This window comes from Crassostrea angulata, chromosome 2 (genome assembly GCF_025612915.1).
Source record: "Crassostrea angulata isolate pt1a10 chromosome 2, ASM2561291v2, whole genome shotgun sequence".
Lineage (NCBI taxonomy): Eukaryota > Metazoa > Mollusca > Bivalvia > Ostreida > Ostreidae > Magallana > Magallana angulata.
Window position 1 is genome coordinate 14,448,932 of NC_069112.1, and position 26,155 is coordinate 14,475,086.

At 33.7% G+C, this 26,155-nt stretch overlaps 1 pseudogene; it reads right to left on the reverse strand.

Annotated features, from left to right (window-relative positions):
• Positions 1-239: 239 nt before the first annotated feature.
• LOC128173927 (uncharacterized) overlaps positions 240-26,155 on the reverse strand; it is a 38,207-nt pseudogene continuing 12,291 nt past the window's right edge.

Genomic DNA, 26,155 nt, shown 5'->3' on the forward strand with positions numbered 1-26,155 from the left:
ATTTCAGCTGTTGGAGGGTACTTCTCGAGGATTCTGGTAGTGATAGGTACCGCTGTTGAGCCATATCGATCAAGTGAAAAACAATCCTTCCGAGAATTTGCTGTTTAGAAAAGGAATGAAGGGAACACAACTGTATAAAAAACATCCACCGTTGTGTGGCACTGAGATTTCCACGTTTTCCAGAGAATTTGGGAACCTGGGCATTTTGCTCTGCTCTATGCTCGTTGACCCGACTTGCACTAGATGTTGTCACGGTAGCTGTTGTTGAATTTGACACTGATGTTGATGTAGACGATGTTGTTGATGCGGATGATGTTGATGTTTCTGAGGTCGATGTTGCTGGTGTGGATGACGTTGTTACGGTAGCTGTCGTTGAACACTGACATTTATGTAGGCGATGTTGTCGATGCTACTGGAACTGAATTTTACGTTGCTGGTGCTGCTGAAGTCGATGCTGGCAATGCAGATGTTGTTGTTGCTGCTACTGAAATTGTTGCCAGCGTGGATGATGTTGTTGAGCTTGCTGATGTTGTTTAAGACAAAGATGATGTTGATGAAATTAAGGTACGGTCTCTTAGATAATACGTTAAATATTTCCTATCTTCGGTGTTGACCATTACAGTGGATGAGAAAGTGTCGAGAGGTTAACCTGGATCTGTTTGATTCTGACCACTACTTATCACACTCTGGTTTTCACCGTCGTGATATTCGGGGAATAGCGCAGCAGATTTCTAGCTATGTGAGGTACTCACGTTCACAATACCTGAGGAATCAAAATCAAAATCCGTAGAAATTAATTTAAAGATGTTTATTTCGATGAGTCGCAAGTTGGAAAGGATTTCAAATCACAAATATAAAAATATAAAGTTGTACAATTTAAGAGATTAGAAGCATTATCTAAAACACAAATGATGTAAACAAACATGTAAACACGAGTAAAAATAACGTACAGTACACATAAAAAGAAATCAAAACAAGATCAAGCACACGGCTTACCTAGAAAATGTTTCCTTTGTAATAACATGATGGATCGAAAATGAATTACTGTTATAGTTAAGTTTAGATTGATAAATTTTAAACTTTTAATGTAACACATATCTACAGACAGTTCTTTAGTTTTCTAGAGATTAAGAACAGCCATTAAACTAGCAAAGTAGAAGTAAGATATATTCAGACTATATACACGACAGGTTGTGGGGAGTTACTTGCAGGTGTCCGTGGAAAGGTGTGCATACCGGCATCTCGGGTACACCTGTTTAAGCGTCCGAATATACAGAGTTAGAGTACAATAACGGCTTAAAACAAAAGAAGACAATAACACCTATTGTGTATTGAACCCAAGATGAAAGACATTGTTGTGTTTCTGATCAGCTTCTGTACATATGTATCGCACGAGTGATTTTCGTTCATGTGAAATCACGACGCCATTACCAGCAATGCGGGAGATAAAGTTGAAAGTTATTTTATGGAATGCGTGTACTTTTTTCGTTCAATACTTGCACTTAATGAAATAAGATGTTGTACATGTATTTTAATTATCTATAATTCATTATACGAGTGATTTTTTGTTTATTTATTGCTACATAAATAGCTAAAGTACAAATCATTCGAGTCACCGGTAATATGTGGTTGTCATTTACTACAGCACATCCACAAACATGATTTGAAATGTTTTCTTTTCTCGTTTTAAATTGGTTTAAAGTTTAGTTGTAAATTATTTAACAAATCAAAAGGTGTTTATCAAAAGGGTTTTTTTGATAACAGAAAATAAGTTCTTACAAAAAACGCTCGGTTTCTAAAATCCATGTGATAATTGACATTGCTCGAACTGCCACAGTGTGTGGTTTGCGCATGTGCGATGTTACAACATACACAGGAAAACGGTCTACAATTAACGAGGATTTTTTTTAAGTATCTGCGCCTGGATTTTATTTTTTTTGGTTTTTTTCGTTTATTGGATATATCTTCCAGTATAGGGGTTGTCGTAACTTTTTTGTTTAAAACGCGTTCCTACACGTCTTTTCGTCCAAGGTAACGTGTTCGGGTGAATGAAATTCCTGAATGCGGTGAAGCATGAATTACGCTCTCGGCCTTATATAGGGGTGTGCAGCGATGAGCAGGACAATAGAAATCGACAACAAATATGGCGGTAGTCGGAAATAAAGGGAAATAATGCGTATTTATGAATTCAAGTCAGCTTTAAGACAAGCTCCCAACATTTTATTCGGATTGTCAGTTACAACATAACGTCTGTTTATAAAAAAAAAATGACTTAAATTGATTTAAATTTTGATAATATATTAATTGATTAATAAATATATTTGATAAATTAATTTGAATTTATCTAAGATCAAATAAATTAAAACGTACCCATTTACGATTTCAGACCACAAAAATTTAACTTCACGTTGAAAGCCCCGACAATTTTTTCGGTCCGCGTAACTTAGTCGGCATTCTTTTCTTTTTTTAGTTTGAAAAGGATAACAAATTATATATATTTCAACCCTTGTTTTGCCATAATGTTTTTTTTTTCTAAACATACGCTATTTTTAACGTCTTAGGCAACGATCTCGATCTCTTTCTCTCGCTCTCTCTCTCTTGAGAATCACTTAAAGCTATTTAAAGTACAGTATATAACCAATGTTTCAAACATTTAATACAAAATAATCAAAATAGTATAACCATGAATTGTTTGAACATTAATTGTTTACAATGTTTCAGGCGATGCAAGTTTTGTCGAAAACCAAAGAAATGATTACGGTCTAAGAAAAAAAATTAAATTATAATATTTGTGTAACTGCTTTCATAAGAATAACAGTTTTAAATCTTAGTACGTGTTATCTATTCCTGTATGAAAAAATCTAGCAAGATTTTGAACTTATCTTGTCAGCGATAATCTCCGTCCGTATTCATCGAAGACATTAGGTCAATAAGCCGTATATGGAAGTTGCACGCTTATTGCACGGTACGGTACGCTTTTTTGTCCGTCTGGAGGCGGGTCTTGCATAAATCGTCTTGCACGCTTTTTGCACAATACGGTTCGTTTTGTGAACGGTACGTTTTGTTTTGTGAACGGTACGGTTCGTTTCTAGCACGAAACGGTGCGGTTCGTTTTAGAGGTGTAGTAGCACGTTTCAGGGTCTGTAAAAGCGCCCATGTACACATTTCACAGAAGTTTATTGTTCGTCGACAAGTTCTGCAGTCTGTGTTTATTTTCCGTCATTGAACTAAATTACACATTCAAAGGAAAAGTATCGTTATGTATGCTATGGAATATGTAATTCTACTTACCTAATATGTGAAATAGATGTAAAATTCTTTACCGCTGTTTATCATCTGCTCATAGTCTTGTATCTTCTGCTATTTTATTTAACGTTGGATTCGGTGTTCCGTTAGCTTATGTGTACATACAACCATGGAACGGGGCTCAATACGGGGAAATAATAAAACCACTAAGCCTATACCAGTTGACATGTTTGAAGTCTCTAAGCTCTTGATATGCTTTTTTAAAAGTTGTGTTTCAAAGGATAAATGAATTCACACAAGTGTTTACATGTCATTGCAACATACATTGTGCAAACTTTATTTGCGATCCAAACCCCCGGAGAGGGTACAAAACTGTAACAAGTACAATTAAACAATATTTAGATACATATTACAGAATCAAACCCATTTTATTTACATGTAATGTCAAAATACACCTAATATTTCAATATAATATATGAGCTTATTACAATACACAAGACCAGAATAAATTGTTGAAGCCCCTGTGTTTCTTTACATTTGCTTGTTGTCGATAAAATTTACATGAAAATTACTTTAAAGTTTTTTAACCAATAAAACATGATATATATGCACTAGTGTGAAAAGATATACATAAATCTTACTCCGTGTATGGCCTAACACCCGAGTTTAGTAAGTAAAAATGAGTCCTGGGGGCAGCAGCATGTTTTAAATTACGTTCCAAGTACGTTCTAACATCTTCCGGTTTGTTACTAAATAAGGAGCCATCAAAAAACCCATAAAATTCCGGATTGTGTACCACCACATACATAAAAAATACGCTAAAAGTCTAATGTTTTATTTCTTCGTGTTTCTCATTATGACGTAACATGAGATAAGGTCGATTTCTATCCGGACTCTGAAACGTGCTACTACACCTCTAAAACGCACCGTACCGTTCCGTGCAAGAAACGAACTGTACCGTTCACAAAACGAAACGTACCGTTCACAAAGCGTTCCGTACCGTTCACAAAAAGAACCGTACCGTTCACAAAGCGAACCGTACCGTGCAAAAAGCATGCAAGATAATTTATGCAAGACCAGCCTCCAGACGGACAAAAAAAGCGTACCGTACCGTGCAATAAGAGTGCAACTTCCATATACGGCTTATTGACCTAATGTCTTTCGATGAATACGGACGGAGATTATGGCTGACCAGGTAAGTTCAATATTTTGCTAGATTTTTTATACGGGATTAGATAACACATACTAAGATTTAAAACTGTTATTCTTATCAAAACAATCACAAAAAGATTTCCTTTCTTAGACCGTAATCATTTCTTAATTTTTCGACAAAACTTGCATCGCCGATTTCTTAAACATTGTAAACTATTAACGTTCACACAATTCGTGGCTATACTATTTTGATTATTTTTATGAAATATTTGAAACATTGGGCACATACTGGACTTTACATAGCTTTAGGTGATTCTCATGAGAGGGAGAGAGATAGAGAGAGAGAGATCGTTACCCAAAACGTTAAAAAAGTAGCGTATGTTTAGAAATATATATACACTATTGCTAAACAAGGGTTGAAATATATATAATTTTATATCCATTTTAAATTTTAAAGAATGTCGACTTAAGTTACGCAGACCCAGAAAATGTAAATGACAACCACATATTACCGGTGACTCGAGTGATTTGTTCTTGAGCTATTGATGTACCAATAAATAAACAAAAAATCACTCATACATGTATGATATATTGTAAATAAATACATGTACAAAATCTTAATAATTAAATGCAAGCATTGAACGGAAAAAAGTACACGCATTCCATGAAATAACTTTCAACTTTATTTCCCGCATAGCTTGTATTGGCGTCGTGATTTCACATGAACAAAAATCACTCGTGCGAAACACGTGTACAGAAGCTGATCTTTGGTTCTATACACAACAGGTGTTATTGTCTTTCTTAGCTTTTAGCAGTTATTGTACTTTACAACTAACTCTGTATATTTGGACGCTTAAACAGGTGTATATGAGATGCCGGTATTCACACCTTTCCATGGACACCTGTTAGATTACTCATCACGGTTTATTCCCACTTAGCCAACATTATGAAATTCTCAATTCCCACTTGGCCAACATTTTGATTTTCACACCTGAGTGATCAGGAGGCTATAGTCTGTTTTCACATGTAAGTGTATTTGTTATCAATTACCTGAGAATAGTAAAGTGAAAAAAAAATGCAAATAAACAAATAGCATTTAGTTTTAGCTATAACATGCATATAATAATCAAAATAAATAATTAAATAAAAATAACCAAAGCATATTTTTTTTTCAAATATAGATCAGCAATTTTCTGCAAGATCATTACATAAAACATTTTATATATTTTATATTTTTTATATAAACCAATCCCAGTACTTGCATGATTGAAACAAAACTGTTTATAAATTGGATGTATATATACATAAATAAGATAGATCAGCAGTTTTTAAAGAATAGACTAGAAGCATGTATTACTATGTTGTAATATAATATTATATTCAATTAAATTTTTGACATGACAATTTAACGCAAATAGCACAGTTTTGTACCTCATGTACACGTGTATTTTAATGAGAGAATAAACAAATTGAAATTGATCAGCATTATTAATTAAAATTAATTTACAGAATCAAAAGCCTGAAAATTATGACCAAACTGTCAACATAAAATGTGAAGTATCACCGTTAGGAATATAATTAAGAACCTAATTTACTCAAGCGTTTTTCGTATTTTGTTAATTTCATATTATCTAGAGTGAAAATATTCAAAATAATCATAGAAAAAAGAATTGAAATATGAGCCATATGATTTATAGATAAAATTTCAAACGTGACTCTTATAATTACAATATTTGTCAAGGCCAAGTTTAAAAGGCAGCTTATATATTAATCTCAATAAATGACGAAAATAGACAAACCAAGATAATTGTACCTTTATCATGGGCATAAATTATAAGGGAATATTTAACTGTTATTTTTTTTAGTTATGTGTTCATCTGAATTAATTATGTAAAGTACTAGGACAGAAGCTCAATTCATATTTATTTCTCTGTAGGCTAACAAATAATTTATTTCTCCTACTTTTATCTGAAAACAGACTATAGCTTACCTGTAATTAAATTCTTTTGTTCTCCACCTGCACCCCATTCCCGATTAGCCAACACATATTTACCTGTATTTTTTCAAAATGTTGGCTAAATGGGAAGACACCCTCATCACAAGCTGTCGTGTGTATAGTCTGAATATATCTTACTTCTACTTTGTTAGTTTCATTGCTTTTCTTAATCTCTAAAAAACAAAAGATCTGTCTGTAGAAATGGACACAAACAACTACACGTAAGACTATCGGCGCGTGGATCCGTGGAATAAATCAGCGACTCTCTACACATATTAACTTTCACATCTTAACTTGCGATAAAAATTATATCATTTACCGGGTACATGAATGTACCAAAAAAGGATTAATTACATCATAAATAGTTGAATGAAATAACAAGTATATGTAAGCACAAACACAGCTCTTTAAAAATTTATTTTCAATCTAATGTGTGTGATGTGAAATAGCGTCAAAATTTAAACCGTCGAGATCAATCTGAATGTACATCGTCCACTGTACAAACTTTTAGTCATTATGTTAAAATTCTTGTGAAAACCATAAGTCTAAAATAAATGAATTCAATTCATACAAATAAAAATTAAATAATTCTAAATGGTTTGCACACAATCACATACACCCTCAGAGAGAGAGAGAGAGAGAGAGAGAGAGAGAGAGAGAGAGAGAGAGAGAACTTGTGTGTTGATTATAATACTTAATTAAAGTTTTATTCTTTTTATACCCGCACTTTCTAAAGACAATTGGGGTATATTGTTGTTACCCTGTTCCGTCGCCCGTCCGTCCGTCCGTCTGTCACGTTTTACTTTCTCAAACTGCTCTTACATCTTATAAACCAGCAAACTGAACTCTTGGAGTTTGATTTGGGGTATCATGTTGTTTTGTAAAAATGTTTCAAACATTCTCTGTTAGTCCTGGGGGTCAAATAATTTGTAAAAAATGACGTTTTTTTCACTAAAAACCTTCTTCCTCGAACTCCTCCTACCTTTTCAAAAGTAGACAAATCATCTTTTGGAATATGTTGTAGGGTATCCTATAGATGCGCAATAAGGTTTCGGAATTTTCAATTTCGTCCTTGGGGTCATTTAATGGCTAAAAAATGACGTGTTTTTTTTTTTACCAAAAAACTGGTTTCAAAAACGTCATTTTTTTTTTTGGCAGTAGACAAATGATCTTCTAGAATATGATTGGGGGTGTCATATTGAGGCGTGATCAGGTTCCAGAACTGTTTTTTTTATTAAGGGGATCATAGGGCAACAAAAAATGACGTTTTTTGGCAAAAAAAATATGGTTCCCAGAACTCCTCTTACAACTTTTGGAGTAGCTACGTCATCTCCTGGGATATAATTGGGGCTGTCCTATAGATGTGCAAGAAGGTTTTAAAAATTTAAATTTCATCCAGGGAGTCAAATAGTAGCAGAAAATTGACGGTTTTCACTAAAACAACAAACATTGATCCAAGAGCTCCTCTTATGATTTAATGGATAGACAATCATATCTTGGGATATGATAGGGACTGTTCTATAGATGTGCAGTAAGGTTTTCAAAGAACTATATATGATAAGAGTTAAATTTGGCCCCCATAATTCACCATTTTTTAAAGTGTTTCGGTTACAATAAAATGTTATGTTATAATTTAGAAGACTTCATTTAAAATATATTTTTCACATATTTGTTTGATTTATTTGCACTCATTTGCAGTATATGACGTCGGAAGTGACGCTATTTCAAAAATTCAATCAAAATCAGTCGAAATTGACATTTTTCACATCTTTTTACGAATGGGAAATAAAGAGCGCATGCTTGAACCAGGACAACTTTTTTGTCACTTATTAGTCTTGGCTAGATACATCTCTGATTAGGATATTTTGTTGGTTCAAGCATGCGCTCTATGTTTCCTGAAAGAAAAACCTCTTGAAAACAAGCTTTTTATGCTAAAATGCAAAAATGGCGGGAAAAGGCTGTCTTTACAATGCCGTATTTCTAAATTGTGGGCACTTGAATCAAAATGAACATTAAGTTAAAACATCACATATATATCTGTACAAAGAAAACAAAGAATTACAGTAAAATAATGAAATTACTTTTAGGGGGCCATTTTAGGCCCATACCATATATAGTCCTTTAAATTTCATCCAGGGAGTCAAAAAGTAGCAGAAAATTGACGTTTTTCACTTCAAAAAAACATAGATCTTAGAACTCTTTTTATGATTTAATGGATAGACACATCATATCTTGGGATATGATAGGAACTGTTCCATATATGTGCATTACGGTTTTGAAAAATTAAATTTAACCCTGAGGCCTATTACCTACCGGTACATACCTTCTGATGCCCTTTAAGGATCAAGAATATATATGGTTAAGGGGTGGGGATCTCAACCGTTTTCGAGATATTCGTGCACTTCCTGTTCAAGGGGGGTCATGACCACCCCCGGGGCCCATGACCTACATACCGTTTGATGCCCCTAGACACAAGTAACAAGAATATATATGGTTTAAGGGTGGGGATCTCAACTTGTTTTGAAGATATTAAGGGACTTGCTGTTTGAGGGGGTCAGGACCACCCACTGGGCCCATGACCTAAATAACATTTGATGCCCCTTGACATCAGAAACATGAATATATATGGTTTAGGGGTCATGATTATAACAGTTTCTGAGATATATGGTAAATTCCTGGGGGGTGGGCATGACCCCAGGAGTCAGATCTAATAAACCCTATATATTGCCAGTAACAGCCAATATATGATTATGAAAACCCTATATTATTATCTTTGTCCGTTTTCAAGTTACCATTTACAATAGAGTCTACGATTCTTCCTACAAGGTTCAATGTTAGACCCCACACCCTTTTGACACCCCCCCCCCTCCCGAAAAGTGGTTGTCTAACCCAAAATGAGAAAAATCAAACCAGGGTGCACAACTAAATATGCAGGCCTATCATATCCTAGAGTTTTGTATAATTCTGTTCAGCCATCTCTGAGAAACAAGTTCAGAGCAGGAAAGAAAAAAAAGAATATGAAGAATAATAATACATGTATTAAGAACCGTACAAAAACAATTAGTCTCCAAATTTCATTCAGAGACTTAATAATAAAGATTAAATAGGGATAGGATCATCAAACATCAATAATTTAAAGATAATTGACAATTTCTGATTTTATGGGGGTCAGGATGACCCCTTAGGGTCATGACTTACATGCCATAATGATCTGATGCACCTGCATGACCTAAGGAGGAATAATATCTTTGGATTAAGGTGGGGATCTCAATGGTTTTTATGATATTTAATAATTTCAGGAAGAGCACTTGGGATCATGACCTATATAACATCTTAAATGCCTTGAACAAAGAAACAATAATATAATATGTACCTGATATTTGATTCAATTTAAGAACCCAGATATAGATCAATCATCTTTTTTGTAATACTTCCTATGTATATATACATGTACATGTATTAGTTTGTGTTTTGTTCTATACTATTCATGTTCATGACTGTAGTATGGCTTAGTCTTATTTTAAATTACATAAAAAAATTGTCAAATATATGACTTGGAACCCCCACTCCCAAACAAACTCAAATATAAACTGTTCTCCCCCCCCCCCCCCCCCTTGTCGAATGATCTATTAAAATCAAAATATAATTTGGGTGTCTAAAAACTTTTATAAACTGGTAAAAAATGTTATTCTTAAAAAAAATTATATTACACCTTGCATAATTGACAAATGATATATTGAGATATGATCAGAGGTCATATTTCTACCTTGGGATCAATAAGTAGTATTCATTGACAAGTTAAAATTAATAACAATAAATGATTCAAATTATAAATGTTTATACTCCACATAACCCCCCCCCCCCCAATCTAACCTGGTTATAAAGATTCAGTCTTCTTAATACATTCTTACATGTGTACAGTAGCAAATTTTAAATAATTTCTTGATTGCTTTTTCTCTCGTGATTCACATTAACATTTTTGAAATTGCATAATTCAATTTTTCAGATTTATAAACAAAATGTTATATGCATCACTTCCATGTGTATTCGCCTATTTGGGGCAATTGTAAAGTCTCCTAAACAAAGCAGTGACATCATTAGGCTAGGATTTACCCACATGGATCAAACACTACTGTATAACATATGAATAAGATAAAATACATTATTATTTCTAGTTCTAAAATGTCAGGGTGTCTTCAAGGGGGCATAATCTACATACAATTTTACGCGCAATGACACAAAGAGCAAAAATAAATTATATGGTTTAGGGATGAGGATCTCATATCTCAGAAGTTAACAAAATATACAGTGTATCATATCATTTCCTGTTTCATAAAGGCGGAGGGGAGGGGATAAAGACAATACTTGGGGGTCAGTAATGAACTTTACACCATTTGATGCATCATAATGACATTAGAAGATATTTTGTATTTTCCTGTTTCGTGGGGTCAGAACAGTCCCATAAGGTCATGACCTACATTGTATTTGATGCATTATAATACATTAAGAAAGAAATATTCATTCCTTCCTATTATAACTCATATAAAAATGATAAGTGCCTACACTTACTTACATGAAATACACATATTTAATGAAAAATTGTTTATACAGGGCCAATATGGGGTCAACTCAATAGTGCATGCAGTCTGACAAATGAAAAAAAATAACTTTTGCATCTAAAATGACAGAAACTTTACAAATGCGATAGGATATGTAACGATGATAAGCTTATTTAAATATTAAAAGATGATGATACAGTATGCTGTCAAAGGGAGATCACATTTAGAAAGTGAAAGTAGAACTTATATATGTATGCTGGCATCTCATTATATTGTGCTACTGCTACTACATGTATTATGCTTACCTAAATTGGTCAACATCATAATGATAATCCAATTAAAACACAATAATGAATTCCTTTATCTGATCTTAACTAATCCTTTTCTGCATACGGAAAACACAGACATGTATGTATGGATGTTGCTAAAACGCTGAACGGAAAACGGAACGGAAAGCGGAACGGAATGGAAAATATCATCACGTTTATCGCTTAAAAAGGGTATAGACCGGCCAGAAACGATTTACTTTGTACCTTTTATTTAAATCTAATGAATGATTATCAACATGTTGTTATCTTATTAATATTCATATTAAAAATTAATGATAAGATAATGAATTTCAGATAAGAAATCTTGAAATCAACTGTTACATTGATTTTTTTTGACACGAATTCTTATTCATTTAAATATTGAATCTATAATTTTCTGCACTTGTTAGTATACATAGATCATACCTACATCTAACCCGTCATCGCCTCTCTTATCTGAACTAAGATCGCGTGTATAGTCAAAATTTGTCTATTAGTTTTTGTCTTTCCGTTAAACTATACATGTTCATGTAACATATTTTATACGATATTTACACAACTAGATATACACAACAAGTCAATAACTTTTATTTATATAGTGGCGATATTTATCATTGTGTTGAACAAGTGTCCGCTCTTCACTGTATGCATGTATTTAGCTGACGTTTTACAAATGCTGACTAACCTGTTTATATTTTTTTTACCTTTTTACACACATACTTGTTGTTAACAGGACACGAAAAATACCGGGTGTTGCTAAAACGCGGAACGGAAAACGGAACGGAAAGCGGAACGGAATCGAACATATCATCACGTTTATCGCTTAAAAAGGGTATAGACTGGCCTGAAACGATTTACTTTGTATCTTTTATTTATGTCTAATGAATGATTATCAACATGTTGCTATCTTATCAATATTCATATGAATGTCTATCAATTATAGCATTGTATTCATTCGGCTTTAGTTGAGTACGAAACGGAAAAATCAAATGTATACGAATTGTGAAACATTAACATGATTAAACGAGCAAATTAGCTATAACTTATTTTTCTTATATGGTATTGCTGGCATATCAGCGTAACGTACGCAGTTAGTGAAAGCGTTTTTTGAGTGTTTTGAGTATTTTTATATTTCAAATATGATGTACATGTATATACTTACATCAAAATTGAATTTTCGTTGTTCTAGACGATCTTTTATCATGCAGATGATACAGTATCATTGAGATGGAAGAAGAAAAAACCGACGACATTAAAAATCAAAATACAGTAAACATTAAAATACGCGGTAATTTGTGGAACTGTTAATTTGTGATACTAGTATTTTTAGCAATGCAATTTTGTTTACGTTTGCATTACTAAGCAGTTGTTTATTCCAGCAGCTATATACATATGATCCGAAAAGAGAGCTCTAGACGTTCCCTGGTTTGATTTTCCGATCATATATTGGGACTGTAGTCTGTCGATCCCAAAATATTCATGCAGCACATTTGGACGATTTATAATGGAAAATGTTGACATCTTTTCTCCATTTGGAAGTCACTCAGAAGACCTTGCACAATTTTTCAACACTATCATCCGGGTCTGTTGAAATGCAAAACCCCGTAGACATCTTTATTTTTAGCCGTGTATTTATACCAGCTGATAAGCTAGAGAGGACGTTTTAAAGAAAGAATAATGAGAATGTTTAATGCTTCTAAAAGAGAATTGCTTGAACCCTGAGGTATATTTAAATATACAGCAAAAAGTGAATCGAGGATATTTTGGGACAGAATATAGTGGTCAATGCATGTACTGTTAATTTTGAGGAAATAAATATTCTTAAAAAAATAATCTAATATTGCTAATCTTTAAAAAAAAATTAAAAAGGTACATAAAGTATATCGTTTCAGCATGATTAACAAATCTATGAGGTAAATAACTTTAGATAAGATTTTCCTTTTTCCCTTCCGTTCCGCTTTCCGTTCCGTTTTCCCTTCCGCATTCTAGCAACACCCATGTATATATACACGTGAACCCATCTAATCGAAGAGCTGGGTAAAACTAGTACCCGCTAATGAGACGTGCAGACCTGTCTGGAGGGTAATCGTGTTCAAAAATCCAGGCATGTAAACTTGTAAATCCGAATATGCAATCGTGTTGATGTGTGAGCCTGAGTATGAATATGTTTAATTCTGATCGTGTAACCTATAAAAATCGGGCATAAACGCGTGTTAGATTTAACTCAGTTCCTTCGCATGATGCACATTTTGCAACTTTATTGTTTACATTAGTTAATTAAACCTTCAACTTTGCACACTTTCAATCCATAGTTTCAGTCTGCATTTGTAACTTCAGGCTCGGCAATAGCAAATCTGACATGATACAAATTGACAAATGTAAAGCCTACAAGTTTGTCGAATTTTGACATGACCTTATATGGAAACAGTGACGTCACTGATAGAAAAGGCTAGCTGCAGGTAAAGGCATGCCGTAATCGCCGGAAAAGGGACGAATAACTAAAAAATATGTATATTAGGTAGGCCTATAATCATATCATCTCTGAATAACAACATTCTATAGAGTATTATTTTTCGGAAAATTAAATTATGAGATTGATGTACATTTTATCAAGAGAATGTTTAAAAGATGCGAGTAAAGAATTCGATCGGCTTCAGATATCCTCTTAGAACTGAAAAAAATTACATTTAATGACTTTGTTTGAATACAAGTGTATAAAGATATTTACGCATTTTTATTCATAGGCGTTGGAACTGGGAGGGGGGTGGGGGGGTGAGGGGGCTGAGTTTTTTTTGCAAAGTTAAACCTAACCATAGGAACATAGCAACAGGGAGGATTCACCCCCCCCTACTTTTTCCTCGCAACAAAATTATTTCTTAAAAGACCTTCAAGAGAATAAAATATCAAGTGTGATATTGAAAATAAGAGTCATAGTGGGTATACTAGCAGACCCCCCCCCCCCACCACCACCACAACCACCACCACGGATTAGGAATTTCATGATTTGGGGGGGGGGGGATGGGAAATGTAAGATTGGAGTTATTGGTATACCTTCCCCCACGGATTAGAATTTTCATTATTATGGGAACTCTTGTCAATATTTTTTTCAATTTGCTTCCGACGCCACTGTTATTAGAGTACATGCAACAAATTGTTCAAGTATATGCCTCGGCTGAATTAAAGAAAATATCTCCAAATGCATCCTTTTCGCTACCACAAAGTTGTAACAAGACCTCCCTCCCCACACAACCCCCGCGAAAAATTACACGGGCTCGGTCAGCTGAGTTGCAAAGTTATCGATAAGAAAAACAAACTATTTAAAGACATTGGTTTTGAGATTGTGATTAAAAAGAGACATAAGAAGCGACACCCTTTTTAAAAAAAATGAATAAAAATTCCAAATATAAGGTTAACTGTCGTGAAATTAAAATGTGTATAATTTTTTTAAAGAAATGTTTCTTTGCATTTCGGCAATATATAGGGAAAAAGACTATCATGCAGGTAAAAATTGGCATTTTTAGCTCACCTGAGCTGAAAGCTCAAGTGAGCTATTCTGATCACATTTTGTCCGTCGTCCGTCTGTCCGTCCGTCTGTCCGTCTGTAAACTTTTTACATCTTGAACTTCTTCTCTAAAACCGCTTATCCAATTTCAACCAAATTTGGCACAAAGCATCCTTATGGGAGGGCGAATATAAATTGCAGAAATAAAAGTCCGATCTGTATTCAAAGCGGAGAAAACCTTGAAACTGTACAAAAACGGGGGTGCATTTTTAAAAATCTTCTTCTCAAGAACTACCGAGTCTAATTCAACGTAGTTTAGCATAAATTATTCTTATGGGAAGGAAAATATAAATTGCAAAAATTAAGTGCTAATTCTGTTTCAAATCTGAGTTATTACGAAAATAATAATAGAGGAAAGGCGTGTTTCAATCGGGTTCGGTATACGGTAAAATGGGTAGGCAAGACTTGGCCTGAGCAAAACAAAAGATTGGCAGGTATTAATCTGCCAATCTCATTAAAATTTCAGGATATTTGATGGACCAGTATATTTGTATTCGCTGTAAATATTGCTGCAAAATAATACGTATTTGGAATTGACGATTGCCGATCTTCCCCGGCTTTCATTTTGCCACGGCCCGGGTTTGCAAACCCATTTTACCAAGACTCGTATTCCATACTTCTAAAACGAGGTTTTTTTGTTTAAAGCAGCCATGACATTATACGAAAAATGGTCAATCTGACTATGATGAATTTGCTTGCTATGCGACAGTTCGCGTATGAAGGGAAATTTTTGAAACATGCAAAATATATTGGTGCCGATTTTGTGAAGTAAATTGAGGCTAAATATTTCAATGCGTTGACAGTTTTCACACATGACGTTGGTGTTAGCTTGTTCTGATTTTCGTTTCGTTTTTATTATTTATGTTTTATAATTAACCTGGGAACTATCGTCTGTATTTCGTGATTTTTACGTATCAAATCAAACAGAGACTTCGGTTAATCAAACAGTTAACTGTTTACCTGCGCAAATTAAACAAAATCTGATGTATGAAAAAAGTACTGAAATACAATTCATTCTATCGGTAATTCGGCATTATCTTTTGTGTAATGGTAGATTAATGCAGTAGGTTTTGTTGAGATGCTCGGCATTTTCTCGAGTTTATTCAGTTTAAATAGAGTTTGATATCGCTGACGGAAATATTTAGGTATATACATGTATATATATGATTCAGTTCGAAAAAATAGTGTTCTTTATTTGTTATAGTGCATGTTTCTTGTGTTTAATTGTTTACAATTTCTATTTACTAACATATTTGAGTGTTAAGCTTCGAATTATAAACAAGATACAGAGATTTGCTCACAATTCTATGTTTGTACACAGATCTTTAAAACTAAAGATTAAAAAAGTAAAAAATTGGTCAATATTTATTAAGACAATTTTCAAAGTCTGTTCTTCCAGAAACCAACTTTAAAAACTTATTGTATTGTAAACTTAACCTTTTTTCGTCATTATTACTCCTACTGTACATGTGATCCTTGACTGTGTTTGTGTTCATTGTTATGAACTGATTTTGAACCTCAAATACCAGTGAACTGGTCTTGAGTGAATAAAAGAATTGAAAATCTTAGGCCATTCTTTTTTTCCATCTTAAATGCTGAATAGGAAATACCAAGTTAAAAATCTTAAGCTGAATGTAATAAACTCATGTGAACAAAATATGACTCAAACCTAGGCGAACTGTGAGCTCTGTATCTTGCTTATAATTCTACGATTGACGCTGAAATTTTGGTTGAACATTAGAAATTCTATATGAATTAGAGTATGTTAAATACTTGTCCAAACAAAATAAAAGAATGATATTCTGTATATACCTACTCTCTGGGGCCCCCTCTTTATACAATAAAAATTGTGAAATCTACATCAATTTTGATAGTTTTTCAGACACGAGTAAATAAAAACGACATCTTTAAAACAGTTTCCATAGTTCTGACACATTTCTTTTGCGGTTATAAAGTAATTATCGCTATTCCTATGAAAATATCACAGCGGAAAATTATCCTGGTTTATACACAAAGAAAATAACAGTCATTTAATTATAATGGAGAAGACAAATAAAAATTTTGAATGTTTTTAATTTGAAGAATTGAGCACATTGAGGTACAATTTTCTTCTTCACATCTATACAGGTAGGATTTTTTAAATAAAAAACAATAACTATTATATATTTTTTTAAAATACAATAACTAGTAAGTAGTTGATGAAAAAAATGTACCTATATGCTCTCATATATTTTGATCGCTTTACAAAGTGGGGGAAGGGGGTGGGGGGGATATAGAGAATATAGGGAATTGGAATTAACAACTTAACAGTGTACCCCTACCAACTGTTTAGTTTTATATCCTGCGTAGGATTTTCTTATTCTGGTAGAAAATAGTATTTCATGAAGGTTCAATGTCAAAGATTACGTGTATGCAAAAATAAGTGTAAAATTTGAATACTTTACACTATTTATTTTAGAGAAATAAGATATTAGGCATTCCCTTTAATAATACCATGAGAATGATATAACGAAAATTAGCGCATTCGTCACATCGGCAACGATTTTTTTTCTACAGGAACCTGTTCCTGTTTGGTCCAGTTTCAATCATGCGTCAATTTTTTTTCTAAAAATAATACCGGTGTTTTCGATAGAAAGGGTGTAGTTCAATAAAAGCCTATTGCAACAGTTTAGCTGAATATTATGTTTATTTTTCGTTCATTCCGGCGGTTCCGGCATGCCTTTTCCCGCAGCAAGGCAGTTGCCATATAAGGTCATGTCAAAATTCGACAAACTTGTAGACTTTACATTTGTCAATTTATATCATGTCAGATTTGCTATTGCCGAGCCTGAAGTTACAAATGCAGAAACTACGGATTGAAAGTGTGCAAAGTTGAAGGTTTAATTAACTAATGTAAACAATAAAGTTGCAAAATGTGCATCATGCAAAGGAACTGAGTCAAATCTTACACGTGTTTATGTCCGAGTTTTATAGGTTACACGATCAGAATTACACACATTCATACTCAGGCTAACACATGAACACGATTGCATATTCGGATTAACAAGTTTACATGTCTGGATTTTTGAACACGATTACCCTCCATAGACCTGTGTTGTGTACGTAACTTCAGACAAAGATCATTCATTTGTAACATGCATGTATTTTTATGACCTATTCTTCAAATCCACTTGCACTATTTTATTAGGTAAATAACAGCTTTAAGGTGGTGCAGGACACCTGCATATTGTGATGCACATGTATACTTTCTATTGAGATAAACAATAAAGTATATTAAATATTGATTAAATATTTACCCCCCAAAAAATGTTACCTAACATTGAAGCGCAATGGGTTTGAGCGTCTGTAAGAGCATTGGGGTCCAAGGTGTATTTTTGGTAATTTTACAATTGATAAAAATGAATTTTAATGGGGAGGGGAGGGAGGGGGGGGGTCTGGACCCCTCACTCCCACCCCTTCTCTAAATCTGTGCACACGATGATGTTCATGTAGGCACACAGAAGCAAATCTAAAACCGGCAACCGCCACGGGGAGGGGGCATAATTTAATTTTTAATTTGGTTTGTAATAATTATGTAGACCATTATACTTTCTATGACATAGAATGTTAAGATTATTGATTAACTGAAAATTCACTGCAAACAGTTCTACCCCAAATTGCACATAAAGTGCTGCTCATGTCACGATGTGTATTAACATATGGGAAGGGATCTCATCCTTCAGTTATGAAAATCATAAATTTTAATTGTATGACCGGAGCTTGCATATATAGCCTTCATTTTTAATTAAACTGGTACAGAACAGTGTTATTTAGGGGCAAACACATTGTGCGGGTATTACTGTCTAATGACAGCATCTAGTTTTTCTTTTTTCTTTTCATGTAGGCAAGTAACCACTAAATAATACATTTAGGTGTTTTTTCATAAATGTGTGTGTGTGTGTGTGTGTGTGTGTGTGTGTGTGTGTGTGTGTGTGTGTGTGTGTGTGTGTGTGTGTGTGTGACTGAATGTCTTTTCTGTATGTTTGTTCCGTGAAAAAGAAATAAATTATAAATAAAAAAAAAAGTTTTATCACTGAACCTTATTATTTCGCTTTAGGTTTCTATAGTTGGTCATTTGAGCGGGATTTTATCTCAGGACTCCACGTGCTTCGCCTGTCAATCAGTTTAAGTATAACAGTACAGATCACGCCATGCGCCGCGTGCTCCTTGGCTCCTCCTATATGGCTAGAAGAAAATTATCGAATGAAACGTTTTTGTTTTATGTTTTCTCAAATCCCTATTGAAAAGAGTGTTCCTATTTTAAAATTATTCATCAATAATTTCCCTCCGATTTCATGATTATAATTCATGTACTGGCGATCAGAGTCGTTTTCCCTCGCTGTCGTATTATATTTTTTACTAGATAAATTCTTATATATATATATATATATATATATATATATATATATATATATATATATATATATATATATATATATATATATATATATATATATATATCCCTTTTAACATTCATTTGTTGATTACCGGGTATTTTGGGTGTTGCTAAAACGCGGAACGGAAAACGGAACGGAGAGCGGAACGGACGGGAAAACGGAAAATCTTATCTAAAGTTATTTACCTCATAGATTTGTTAATCATGCTAAAACGATATACTTTATGTACCTTTTTAATTTTTTTTGAAAGATTAGCAACATTAGATTATTTATTCAAGAATATTTATATCTTCAAAATTAACAGTTCATGCATTGACCACTATATTCTGTCCCAAAATATCCTCGATTCACTTTTTGCTGTATATTAATATATACCTCAGGGTTCAACCGATTCAGTTTTAGATGCATTAAACATTCTCATTATTCTTTCTTTAAAACGTCCTCTCTAGCTTAACAGCTGGTATAAATACACGGCTAGAAATAAAGAAGTCTACGGGGTTTTGCTTTTCAACAGACCCGGATGATATAAGTTGAAAAACAAGGTCTTCTGAGTGACTTCCAAATGGAGAAAAGATGTCAACATTTTCATTATAAATCGCCCAAATGTGCTGCATGAATATTTTGGGGTCCACAGCCTATAGTCCCAATATACAACGTATATTTGGTAAATCAAACCAGGCAACATCCAGAGCTCTCTATTCGGATCATATGTATATAGCTGCTGGAATAAACAACTGCTTAGTAATGCAAACGTAAACAAAATTGCATTGCTAAAAATACTTGTTTCACAAATTACTAGTTCCACAAATTACCGCGTATTTTAATGTTTACTGTATTTTGATTTTTAATGTCGTCAGTCCTACGGTTTTTCTTCTTCCATCTCAATGATACTGTATCGTCTGTATGATAAAAGATCGTCTAGAACACCGAAAATTCAATTTTGATGTAAGTATATACATTTACATCATAATTGAAATATAAGAATACTCAAAACACTCAAAAACTGCTTTCACTAACTGCGTACGTTACGCTGATATGCCAGCAATACCATATAAGAAAAATAAGTAAAAAGGTATAGTAATTTGCTCGTTTAATAATATTAATTTTTCACAATTCGTATACATTTGATTTTTCCGTTTCGTACTCAACTAAAGCCGAATGAATACAATGCTATAATTGATAGAAATTCATATGAATATTGATAAGATAGCAACATGTTGATAATCATTCATTAGACATAAATAAAAGATACAAAGTAAATCGTTTCAGGCCAGTCTATACCCTTTTTAAGCGATAAACGTGATGATATTTTCGATTCCGTTCCGCTTTCCGTTCCGTTTTCCGTTCCGCGTTTTAGCAACACCCGGTATTTTTCGTGTCCTGTTAACAACAAGTATGTGTGTAAAAAGGTAAATAAAATATAAACAGGTTAGTCAGCATTTGTAAAACGTCAGCTAAACAGATGCATACAGTGAAGAGCGGACACTTGTTCAACACAATGATAAATATCGCCACTATATAAATAAAAGTTATTGACTTGTTGTGTATATCTAGTTGTGTAAATATCGTATAAAATATGTTACATGAACATGTATAGTTTAACGGAAAGACAAAAACTAATAGACAAATTTTGACTATACACGCGATCTTAGTTCAGATAAGAGAGGCGATGACGGGTTAGATGTAGGTATGATCTATGTATACAGTATAACAAGTGCAGAAAATTATAGATTCAATATTTAAATGAATAAGAATTCGTGTCAAAAAAAAACAATGTAACAGTTGATTTCAAGATTTCTTATCTGAAATTCATTGTTTATCTTATCATTAATTTTACATCGTCTATTCACTAGGGCAATCAGCGATCGGCAATAGAACAGCAGTGTACGCAATAAAGAATGATCATACGAATTTTGAATAATAACAACTAGCCGAGAATCAAGACAACGATAAAGGAAACTAAAAACAAATATCGGAATAAATCGGGCAATTTATCATAGCAATTTTAAATGGATTAGAAGTATTTAATGACTTCAACTCAAGTACATGTATAGAAATAAAAACTTAAATAAAATAAAATAAAAAACTAGACACGATCTCGTTGCGAGCAACGAGGAGGTCTTCCGTCCGATTTTTAGAACAGGAAATGACCTTGCCTTTTATCTTCATCAACGAAACATATCAGGAAATGCAGATGTGATCTAAAAGAGCGATGGATGAAGGATTATACACCTGTAGGATCCTTAATTTTAAGGACCAGTCCCATTTTATTTCATATTAAATAAGAGGTCTATTGACCTAATAACAGGTCTAATAACCTGTAATAAAAAGCAACCGAAGAAAAAAAGAGGGCCTTCCTTTGTAAACGGACGATTCTAATAACAATAAGAATAGAAGGGTCTTCTGCTAAAGACGGAAGACCCTAATAATAAAAGACTGTATTTGTCTAAATCTTAATTGAAGAGTGTTTTTCAACTTGTACTACAGTCCAACAACCCTTTTATGTTGATTATTTTAGTTAGAAAATTAAATAAAAAGCAGAGAAAGAAATAGAGAGAAAGAACAAATCTTGGCTCCGGCGAGATTAGAACACACAGCCTTTGCAGGTGTCTCAAAATATGGCTGACGCGAAATAATTCCCGAATTTGTGTTTGAATTTGGGGCGTTTTCGCCCGGGAGAAGAGCTGAGTTTTTGTATGAGATGAAAAACAAAGTGTAAGATGTCTGACTATTTAGGTTTGGTAACAGTGCCAGGTCATTTGAAATATTGACGCGTGTTTTTGTCTGGAGGGGGGTGAAAAGACCCGAGCTTGATTTTCGTCGTAAATAAATCGAAAATAGAATTTTGAGGTGTGGATCTCGGATTCGTGTAACAACTATTAGGGGAAGTCCTAAAACAATGACTGATGCAGTTTACCCATGTATTTCAGTGTTGAGAATTTTTGTTCGTGTCGTTTACTATTATGTTTGACTGTTTTATTTCAGCAGGATTGATAGAATCTTTATAAATGTAGAAATAACAAAATCAGTAACACGTAAATTTATTCGGTAAAAATTTGATGCAGTAATTTCCACAGTTCTAACATTCATAAGTAGTTCACACGCTATCGTAGATTCAGACTAAACGGAAAAAAAGAAATATACATGCAACAGAAATATTACGTGGCTGCACAGGGGCCAAGCCCATTTCAACATTAATTTCAATGAAACCATACATAAAGAAAGAGGTCGAACTCTGACCCAGATAGAAAACTACCAGCTCGCTTCAAAATCCTAAAAAATCAATTAATCTTTAAAACACTCGCAACGTGCATGTATTTTTCATAAAAGTAATGTCTGAGATACACTCCTGCCGAATTTTAAGTTGATGGGTCTTACAATAGGGGAGATATACGCATTATTCTCTCGAAGTCGCCAGTTTATTCTTACTCGGACATTTACCGGTCCAGGGCTCACGATGGGATTTTGCCTATGACAACAGCAGTATTGCAACAAGTCGAGAAACATTTGCAATAATCTTTTAAAATCTTACATCAAACGCAATTTATGGATTTACTGTTTACTTTTAAAGTTTTCAGAAATAAAATATATAAAATGCCATAACATTTACATGCTAAACACTACATATGTATGATGAGAGAGAGAGAGAGAGAGAGAGAGAGAGAGAGAGAGAGAGAGAGAGAGAGAGAGAGAGAGAGAGAGAGAGAGAAAGAGAGAGAGAGAGAGAGAGATTAATCACAAATCGATTTGATCAGAGACATAAAAAACATTTACGTCTCTGATTTGATAAAGAAATTTATAATTGTTTTATCTGCTTTTTCATATGTATTATATTTCTTTTTGTCTCAAGTTTTTCTTTGCCGACAATAACTGCATAATAAAAAATTCTGGTAAGTCAGCAAATAAAATAACCTACATCATTAGAAATATAGTATGATTATTTATTCCCCATTTTCCCGAATCCAAACGATACACAAGTGTTATGTCTAAATGAACAATGTTAAGCATTCAGTTGATAATAAAAATCGTTTTTTTTTAATCCCAGACAGTCAATAGATTTGTTATTAAATCATTGAACAGTGAATTTCAAAAAATAACATCCGTAGACAATATCCCGTAACTAGAAAAAAATACGTATTTACTTTTTTTGACGTCAAATGTACATTAGCCTCTAGCCTCATTACTCCATGTTACCTGTAGTAGATCTTTGAGAGAGAGAGAGAGAGAGAGAGAGAGAGAGAGAGAGAGAGAGAGAGAGAGAGAGAGAGAGAGAGAGAGAGAGAGAGAGAGAGAGAGAGAGAGAGAGAGAGAGAGAGATTTATTTTAGTGTTCAGGAATTCAATATAAACGCAACATTTGTCAATAAACGCATGTATACATGCATACATGTACATATCTAAATGTTTGAATAAATACAAAACAACCTTTCTTTTTAAGCCATGTGAAATACTAAAAACGTTGGTGCATTGCTAAATGTTGTGTGTATACAATCATTGAAATGGCGGCATTTCTTTGATGCCGGCAAAGCGATCCAGTGAACTCTAATGCGGTCGAACTGCAGGGGTGCTTCGGCGGCATGTTTTTGATGCCGGCAATGCGACAATCGTCCGAATTTAGCGAGCAGTTGACAGAAAAGAGCTCTATATTTGTACTGAAAAAAAGCCGCTATTATTTTTATTTATGACAAAAAGAAAACGGGAAACATTCAAATCCATCATCATAAAGATAAAATCGTTAAACAAAACACAGTTAAGCAAGAACAAATAATCGGCACTCGGGGACTGAACCCGGGTCGCCTGGACACAAGTCCACCACTCTAACGACTGAGCTACGCGGACTCTCGCTTCAGAACTTTGGAGCCCAAAATTTCGAGAATGCATGGATCGATTTTAAAACAGATTTCATATTCAGAGGTTTTTAGAGTGTCTCTATCGAAAAGTAACATAAAAAAAATTCAAGTTCAAAAAATTGAAAAATTAAGGTTTTTCATTTCCTTCCGCTGACGACCGGAAGTGACGGCAGACGTTCGGATATGCGTAGTACACTGCGCCGTTCACTCTCTACGATCTCTGAAAATTTGAAAGTTCTATCTTAAATACTTTTGGAGAAAACTCGTGAACAAGCAAAAACTTAAAAATCTTTAATATCTCGGGACCGGAAGTGACGACCAAAAAAATCCCACGTACTTTTCTTACAAATGTTGTCATAAACAAGATCTGAAAGTTTTATTAAAATCGACTGAAGCGTTTTCGAGAAAACGTGGGAGAAAAAAAAAAGAATAATAATAATAGAGGAAAAGAAACAAAGCAAAAACAATAAGGTCTTCCGTTTCCAACGGAAGACCTTAATTATCGACAGCTCGCTAAATTAACAAAAATATATTGGATTAAAGTGAAACAGTTCTTTCAATCTATCTTAATGATTACATTAATCTTAATTAAACACTAATAATAACCGACTGGTCAAAATTAAAATTACACCCGCTTCCCGGTTGTCACTGAGTACACGGTTCACGCAACGTATCAAAAACGGGGGAACAGATGGACGTTCTGATTTTAAATATATCGATTGAAATACTTTTGTAATATATCATATAAAAAAAGAAAAATTCTTGTCATAATTACCACCTTGCTGAAGTAGATTGGGCAAAAACTAAACAAAATTATATCGAGAAAAATCAAAGCGTTCAGGCCACGCCTACCTCATTCACCATTTCTGTGCCACAGGGCCTATTTGGGCCTTTTTGAATTTCTACGTCAAGTGCCACAGGGCCTATTTGGGCCTATGGCAATTTGAAAAAAAAATACATTAAAATAAAAAAATATTAAATATATTCAGGTTCTGTTTTTCATTATTATTTTTTAAATTTGTATCAATATACATCGTATGATCTATGTGTTTAGTGAAATACTGCTCATAACGTCACAACGTAAAAAATGACATCATAATAATAACATCACTACGTCACACAGCGCCAACTCGTTGTCTGCGTTTTACCATGGTTGGCGTATGGTTTTTGTGAATAGATCCCAAGGACTTTTCCGTCAGAACCTGAATATAATATCTGTCCTAATGTACAAACTGGACCAAATGAAATGACCCCTCCCCCAAAAGAGCAAGACCAATTTACTTTTTCCTACTCTGCCATATAAACCTGGGGCTCGTTTAACATAACTGACTTTTGACTAAAATCTATCTTTAGACCAAACATTTTTCATAACATCTCACCATAGCTCATAAATTTGTCATATCCTAGGATAATCTTAAACACTGTCAAAATACAGGTCTTAAGTCCAACTTTAACATGGCGAGAGCTAATACATAAGTTTACCACCGAAGGCCGAGTATAATTCGAGTGTGCGCGATTTTTTTATTTTCATGCTGCCGTTAGTGCTTATTTAAAAGAAATCAAATAAAACACATTGGTAATATCCATGCGTTTTTTTTAATTTTGTTTTTAAAAAGCTACTACATACAGCATCGTTCTGGTATTGTATAATATGCAAGAAATCGAGAGAATATGAATCGCTTGAAGGAGACCGTGTGTCTTTTTTTACTTAGAATTGAAATATTGACAGAGCACCAACGGAAGCATGTACTTTATAATATATATATATTTTTTTTTTCATTCAGAGTTAATAAATGAACGGCAATATAAACTGCGATATGCCAAATAAGGAGGAATGGGGGACTGAAAAATTTACTTTGATATGATCCTAGAAAAAAATTTTAGCCAAATGATCAACATTGAAAAAAAATCCATCTGGTGACATTTTACTGTAGTTTACATGCATGTGAAAGAGCAAAACTGAATCTTTGGACAGAAAAAACAAGAAATGCATGTAATAACTTATTTGGAAAAATTGGTGATGCTGCTTCGACCGTGTTCGAGATCA